The sequence below is a fragment of the Carlito syrichta genome, unplaced genomic scaffold (assembly GCF_000164805.1).
Source record: "Carlito syrichta isolate Samal-C Ts95f unplaced genomic scaffold, Tarsius_syrichta-2.0.1 Scaffold303652, whole genome shotgun sequence".
Taxonomy (NCBI): Eukaryota; Metazoa; Chordata; class Mammalia; order Primates; family Tarsiidae; genus Carlito; species Carlito syrichta.
Window position 1 is genome coordinate 36,472 of NW_007247748.1, and position 7,805 is coordinate 44,276.

The following is a 7,805-nucleotide window of genomic DNA, read 5'->3' on the forward strand; positions in this document are numbered from 1 at the left end:
TTACTGACATTGGATTTAACAATATTTTCTTGAATATGACACCAAAGCATAGGAAGCAAAAGCAAAAACAGACGAACGGGGTCATTAAAGACTTACAAGCTTCTGTACAGTAGAGGAAATAATCACTGTAGTGAGAAGGCAACCTGCGGAATGGAAAAAAATTGCAAATCATTTATCTGATGAGCCGTTAATATCCAGAATTGATAAAGAATACTTACCACTCAGCAACAAACAAAAGCAAATCATCTGACTTAAAAATGGGCAAAAGACTTGAACAGACATTTTCCCAAAGACATACAAATTGCTCACAAGCACTTGGAAAGATGCTTGAAATCACTAATCATCAGGGAAGTGCAAATCAGCACTACAATGGGATTTCATCACCTTACACCCATTGTGATGGTCACTATAAGAAATTTAAACATTTAAAAAAAAACAACTGGGCGACCCCCTTGGGTCCCCTCCCACTGTGGGAGCTTTTCTGTCCTCTCAATAAATCCTGCTTTCTAAAAAACAAAACAAAACAAAACAAAAAAACAAAGCCTAAAAAATTAGAAAATAAAATGTTGATGATGTTGATGAAAAAACCGGAAGGAACCTTTGTCCATTGCTGGTGAATGTGAAATGGTGCGTGTCTTAGTCCATTCCATGTTGCTATAAAGGAATACTTGAGGCTGGGCAATTTTTTCTTTCTTTGAGTTGGAGTCTCACTCTCTGTTGCCCAGGCTGGAGTGCAGTGGCACACTCATGGCCACCGCAGCTTCAACCTGCTGGGCTCCGGCGATCCTTCCGCCTCAGCTTGGCTGAGGAATGTATGAAGAGAAAAGATCTACTTGGCTCACAATTCTGGATGGCTGGGAAATTCCAGACTGGGCGTTCTGCGCCTGGTGAGGGCTCAGGCTGCCTCCACTCATGGTGGAAGGTGACGGGAAGGCAACTGGGGCAGAGTCGCGTGGAAAGAGAGAAGCAGCAAACAAGACCCGGGGGAGCAGGCTATTGTAACAATCAGTTAGCCTGGGAACTAACAAAGTGAGAACTCACTACCAGAAAACAGTACCAAGCCATTCCAGTACCAAGTCAACCTCAAGGCTCCCAACTCAACACTCCCTGCTACCCCCACTCCCAACACTGCCACCCTGGGGATTAAATTCCAATGTGAGACTTGGTGGGACCAACAAGCCAGATCGGACCTGCTACAGCAGTGCAGCTGCTGTGGAAGATAATATGGGAGGGCCTCGACAATAAAAACTCTCCATTATGAATGTGTGAATATATGTGCGGAGTTCCAGCCTCTGGTGAGCAGGGCCTGAGATGGGGGGAGGGAAGGAGAAAGAAAACAAGAAACAGCAGGTTTGGGAGGTCTCTGCCCTAAATAGGTGAGAGCCATTTTATTTTCACAGTATGCCCCTTATATGGGGCCAAACTATACTCTTAGCAAGAAATGTTTTAATGTTCTAAGTAATTTTTATCATAACACCTGTGCTTACTGATACGAATAATGTTATTGTTAAAATAGGCAACATCCAGACTGGACAGACATGAGGTCACGCGGTACTGCTTTTATCAAGTCAACTCCCTAAGGGTAAGCAGGTAAGAAGGGAGTACTGGCCAGGCTTCCTTGAACACAAGCCAGGGACACAAGGACCTTGTCAGCTTGTACCCTCGTTTCCTTCATATATGCCCAACTATAAATTACGATTATGTGTCCAAAGGAATTGAAAGCAGGGTCTTGAAGAGCTCTTTGCACACCCACGTTCACAGCAGCGTTATTCACCACAGTCAAAAGGCGGAAGCAATGTCAATGTCCATTAAGGGACGGGTGGATGGATGTGCCGTACACACACGATGGAACATTATTCAGCTTTAAGAAGGAAATCCTGTCATATGATACAACATGGATGAAGCCTTGAGGACGATATACTAAGTGAAACAAGTCAGTCACAAAGAGACAAATACTACATGATCCCACCTGCATGTGGTGTCTGAAGCAGTCCAACTCTTAAAAAAACAGAAAGTGATGTAATGATTGCCAGGGGCTAGCAAAAGTGGAAAAAGAGAGTTTTTCTTCAAGGGGCAGAGCTGCCGTCTGGCACGGGGAAGGAGTTCTGGAAATCTGATGCACAACAGAAGTACTGAGGGTTGACACTGCCGCACTATGCACCTAAAAGTGGGTACGATGGTCAAGTTTATGTCATATGTTCTTACCACAATAAAAAAGAAGTTCTGTGATGACAAAGACCACCATCATATCCCCAAGGTCTAATGGCGCTAGCACGTAATAGGTGTTCAATAAACATTATTAGGTCACATCTCTCCCATCAGGGCCTCCAGGATGTTGGGTCAGGCTCACTGGGGCTGTGGGGGTGTCTGGTGTGCCATCTGATGCCGCCTGAGAGTTGCAAAGAATTGCACAGAAGTTAGATTAGAAAATGTGGTTTATTTTAGAACTAAATTAGAGAGAAAAAGGAGATTCACCTCCCCAAGGTAGGAGAGGGGGCAAAGTCGGGAAACATGGTGACACCGCAGTCTAGTAAGGCGGTGGCAAAATGGCTGCTCATGGTTGAGTCCCCACAGGACAATCTCTGTAGAAATTAAAAAGATTGAATGGAAAAATAAACAAACATTCCAGAAAACAGACTGCCGCGTTAAAAAGAAATGATTGCATACAAGTATTTTAATGACACACGCACAGTAAGTAAAGTGATTGGCCTGAAGAAAGGAGGACGAGGCAAAAGAAAAGGGGTGGAGGGGGAAGTCAGGAAGTCACCACCAGTCTGGCAGCTTCATCGGCACAAGGTATTCTCTTATGGCCTGTCGGTTGGAAGTCCTGCACCGGCCTCAGCAGGCTAACGGCCTGGCGTTGGCTGGGCTGTGTTCCTTGGGATGCTCTGGGTGCTATCCATCTCCTTGCTGACTTGTGGTTGTATGCCAAGGTGTCTGTCTTCTCGCTGGCTATCAGCCGAGGGCCATCTCAGCTTCTAGAGGCCGCCCGCTGCTGTTGGCTCCTGGACTTTTCTTCCTGCTTCAGGGCCAGCCCATGGGCCGCGCCCTTCTCTCTTGTGGTCTTTCTCTGACCACACCAGCGGTAGGCTCTCTGCTTTTAAGTCTGCTTTTAGGGACTCTGGGTCCATAACTTTAGTCCCCTCTGAAAATCCCTTTTGCCATGTGAGATTCAGGGGACATTGCAGCGCTGTGGGCATCTCTGCCGACCTCAAGGTTATTGGACATATTCCTGAGTAACCCTGTATTTCCAGTAAATTACAGTTAAATCTAGAGGTTTGGAAACATTCAGGCTTGATTTCTTTCTTTCTTTTTTTTTTTTATTGGCAAGATTTCTTCCCGTTGCGACATGTCAAGTCTGGTACACACACAGTATATGTCTCTCTTTTTACGAGGCTAAGATTAACCACCTGTCAGCCCAAGCTCTCCATTCCACATCCGCTGTTCACCTAACTGCTTCCGCAACTATGGGTGATTGTTGCCTCAGCCCATTCTGTCCTCAAAGGTTGCAAAATGGGAATCTCTTTCATTCTGGACAACAAACTAGTACTCCTCTATTCAAAAAGAATTTTTTCTCATCAACTATTTGATTATTTTGAGCTCCAATTTATAACACAAAGTTAAAAGAAAAGCATGATTTTTTAAATTTGCAAGTTTCAGAAAAAAAGTATTGGTTTCTTAGCATCATTTAAAGGTAAGCAATGAGTTGTGGTTTTCATTGTTTTGGTATTATTATCAAATCATGGATTTAGAATATCCTTTATGGCTATATATTTTTTAAAGTTATTCTTTTTAATGTCCAAAGGGTCACTTTTGGCCTAAGGAAACCCCTTCTAGTTGGTGCCTGAGTCTTCCTGGCACACCCGGCCATCTTTGCTGGCGTCCTTGCTTTTGTGTGGACAGGGGTATTCTAACCTCTGGGGCGGGCTTGTGTCAGGCCCGGAAGCGTGCCTCGCCAGGGAGCTTATTTGGGAGGCAGGGGTGCTCCTCACTTCTGGGTTAACATAGGTTTTTAGTATTTTTCAGAGATCAGAACCAGGAAATAATTGTTGCAAAGAAACACAATTTGAAGTTATTCTAATATTTCCAACTCAAATTTAGTCTTCAAGGGTTTTTTACTTAATTTCTTTAATTTTATATTTCTCTCTTCTCTTACGCTGGAAACCTTGGCTCCTAATGACACATACATTAAATATTTTATTTATCCTACTACTCATAACAGCTTTGGAATAACACCAGTTAGTTGTAGTAACACTACTAATAATACTAGTAGACAGTTATTGACAGTATGATTACTAGAGAGAGTTAAGGTGTGTTTGCAATGCTTTCTGCCCATTGAATGTCTCCCTCTGGGAATGTACAAGTAAATTATTAAGATGTAACATTATTTTGAAATAATTTTTCTCTATGTGGTCGTAAGTCACAACTCAACAGAGTTAGTTTCATTTATTTTATTTATATACGGTACTTCAAAATGTTTAACTTCATATTCATTTATAATGATGCAAAATGCTTTCATGGTTCTAAAGTCAGAGCTACAAGCAAGGGTACCCTCAGATTAGTCTAACTTCATCCTAGAAACAACAACGTTATTCGCTTTTAATTAATTCCTTCGTTTAAAAAATGTAAGCAAATACATATTTGCTAAAATATGAAAACCACATTGGTTTTCTGAGGTTGTGAAACAAGCCACCACAGATCCAGCAGCTGAAAACAGAAGCCGCCTTGGGCTCGCAGCCTGTTCACAGCTCTGGAGGTGAGAAGCCAGTACGGCCTGATGGGGCCTCTGCTCAGGGTCTTGTGAGGCTGACAGCAACGTGTTGGCCACCTTGTTCTCATCGGGAGCGTGGGACCCTCTTCCAAAACCAGTCAGGAGTCCACAACATTCAGCTCATTGCTGGCTGTGAGTCCCTGCCACCTCCCAGAGGCTTCTCAGCATCTTCAGCAGATAGAACACAGATGCAGTCGTCCTCGGTACCCACCTGGGAGGGGTGCCAGGACCCCCATTGGACACAAAATCAACTGATGCTCAAGCCCTGCAATGAGGCCGTGGAACCCGTGGATAAGAAAAGTGGACTCACTCTCCAGATCTGAGGATTTACCATCCCTCAGATACTGTATTTTTGGTCTGTGCTTGGCTGGATCCGCGGATGGGAACTCCGGGATAGGGAGGGCTAATTAGGCTTGCTTTCTTTCAGGTCAGTGAGGGTGCATCAGAGTCTTGGCCTTTCAAAGGGCTCACTTGGCTCGATCAGATAATCAGATGAGCCTGCATCATCGCACTTTTGCCATACAGTGGTCACAGGAGTGACACCTGATTTTATTTACAGATCCATCCATGCTCGTGGGGATTATCCCAGGTATGAACACAAGGGGGTGGGAATCTTGGGGACCATCTTAGGATCCTGCCGACTTCTTTATTTTCCCCTCCTCTTTTCTTCGTTAAAAGGTCGCATATTACTTCTACCCTTCTGACCTTGCTATCTTCACCTAATATTTTCTACAAATCATCTCAACAAAGTACATAGGCACAATTCCTTATTCCTTTTGTTGTTAACTTCCGTTTTATTCTTTTACATTTTAAATATAGTGAAATTTACTCTTTTTGGTGTATGGTTCTATGAGCTTAAACAAACACATACAGTCATATGAAAACACGCTCTCTCAAATGCAGAGCAGTTCTGTCCCTGTCCCCAAATGCCTTCCTGCTGGCCCTCTGTCATCCACCCCTCCCTTCACTTGCAGCCTCTAGAGGCCACTTCTGTTTCTGTCCCAGTAACTTTGCCTTTTCCAGAATGTCTTATAAGTCGAATTATACAGTATGTAGTGTATGAGTCTGGCTGCTGCTTCTTATTTATTTATTTTTACTTACCAAATTGCACTTGAGATTCATTTATTGCATATATCAGGAGTTCATTCCTTTTTATTGCTGAGTAGTATTCCAATAAGGTGTACCACATTTATCTGTTCACTAGTTGAAAGATATTCAGGTTGTTTTCCGCTTTTGACCATTACAAATAAAACTGCTGTAAACATTCATGTGTTCACCGCGTTTTTGCAAGAACATAAGTTTATTTCTCTTGGGCAAATACTTCAGAGCAGATTTGCTGGTCATACGGTGAGTACATATTTAATTTTATAAAGCACTGCCAAATTTTCCAAAATGATGGTTCCATTTTGCATTCCCACCTGCAGTGAGTGAGAGTTCCAGTTCCTTTTTATCTTCATCAGCACTTGGTTTTGTCAGCTTTTTTTTCTTCCCATTTTTTAAAGCCATGCTAATAGATATGTAGTGGGTATCTCAGTGTAGTTTTAATGTGCACTTCTCTAATGAATAATGATGGTGAACATCTTTTTGCTGTTTAGTTGCTTTTTAAAGAAGTTTCTGTTCAAATCTGTTGCCTATTTTTGTTATATTTTTATGATTCTGAGTTTTGAGAGTTTTTATGTATGTTGAAACAAGTCCCTTGTCATATATGTGCCATCAAATATTTGCTCAGCGTCCATGATTCTTTTTCATTCTCTTAGCAAAGTCTTTGTAGAAGAGTTTTAAATTTAGATGGAGTTCAATTTATCAATTTTTTTTCTTTTATGAATTATGGTTTTGATGCTGTAGCTAAGAATTTTTGCCTACCTCAAGGTCACAAAGATTTTCTTCTAAAAGTTTTATAGCTTTAGATTTACATTTAAGTCTGTGCTCCATTTTGAGTAGTTTTGGTATAAGGTGCAAGAACAGTTAATGTTTGGTTTTTATGTGGACATCCAGTTTCTCCAACACAATGTGTTGAAAAGACTTCTTTTTCTGCTGAACTGTCTGTGCACTCTTGAAAAAAACAAATGACCAATATATGTGTAGGTCTATGATACATTTTAGCTTAGTTTCTGTATCAAGTCTGAGGTGTATATCTAAGTTCTTTTTTTCTTTTTTCTCTCTCTTTCTCTTTTTTTGTTTTTTTTGAGTCGAAGTCTCACTCTGTTGCCCAGACTGGAGTGCAGTGGCCGCTCCCGGCCCCCTGCAGCCTCGACCTGCTGGGCTCCGGCGATCCTTCCGCCTCAGCCTTCCAAGTAGCTGAAACTATAGGCACGCTCCCATGCCCGGCTAATTTTTTTATTTATCTTAGAGATGAGGTCTCGCCAAGTTGTCCGGGTGGGTCCTGAACCCGCGGGGTCAGGCAATTCACTCACCTCGGCCTCCCAAAGTGCGGGATTACAGGCTGAGCCACTGATCCCGGCCTCTTTCTCTTTTTTTAAAACAAGGACCTCCAGTTGTTCCAGCACCATTTGTTGAACAGAACAGACTGTCATTTCTCCGTTAATTGAGTTGACAGTTAAAAGCAGTTGAATAATTATTTGTGTGGGTCTACTTCTGGGATTCCCATTTGCTTTCATTGAGCTATGTGTCTCCAAAAGCCAATAATACACTCTTGATTATGGTAGCTTTATAATAAGTCTTAAAATCTGGTAGTGTAATCCTCCTTTTTTTTTTGGTTATTTGCCCTTCGATAAAAATTTTTAAATTACTTCCTATAATTTTAAAATTTTATAACACCTATAAGAAATTCTGCTAGGATTTTTTATAGGGATTACATTAAATCTAAAGCTCAGTTTGAGGAGAATTGCCATCTTGATAATACTGAATCTTCCAATCCATGAATGTGGTACATCTCTTGATTTAAGAGTTTGTAGTTTTCAGCACACAGATCCTGAACATATTTTGCTAGATGTAAGTATTTCTACATTGAAATGCTATTTCAATGCAACTAATTCTGAAAATTTTAACAAAGTAAATAAATATATTAATAAGG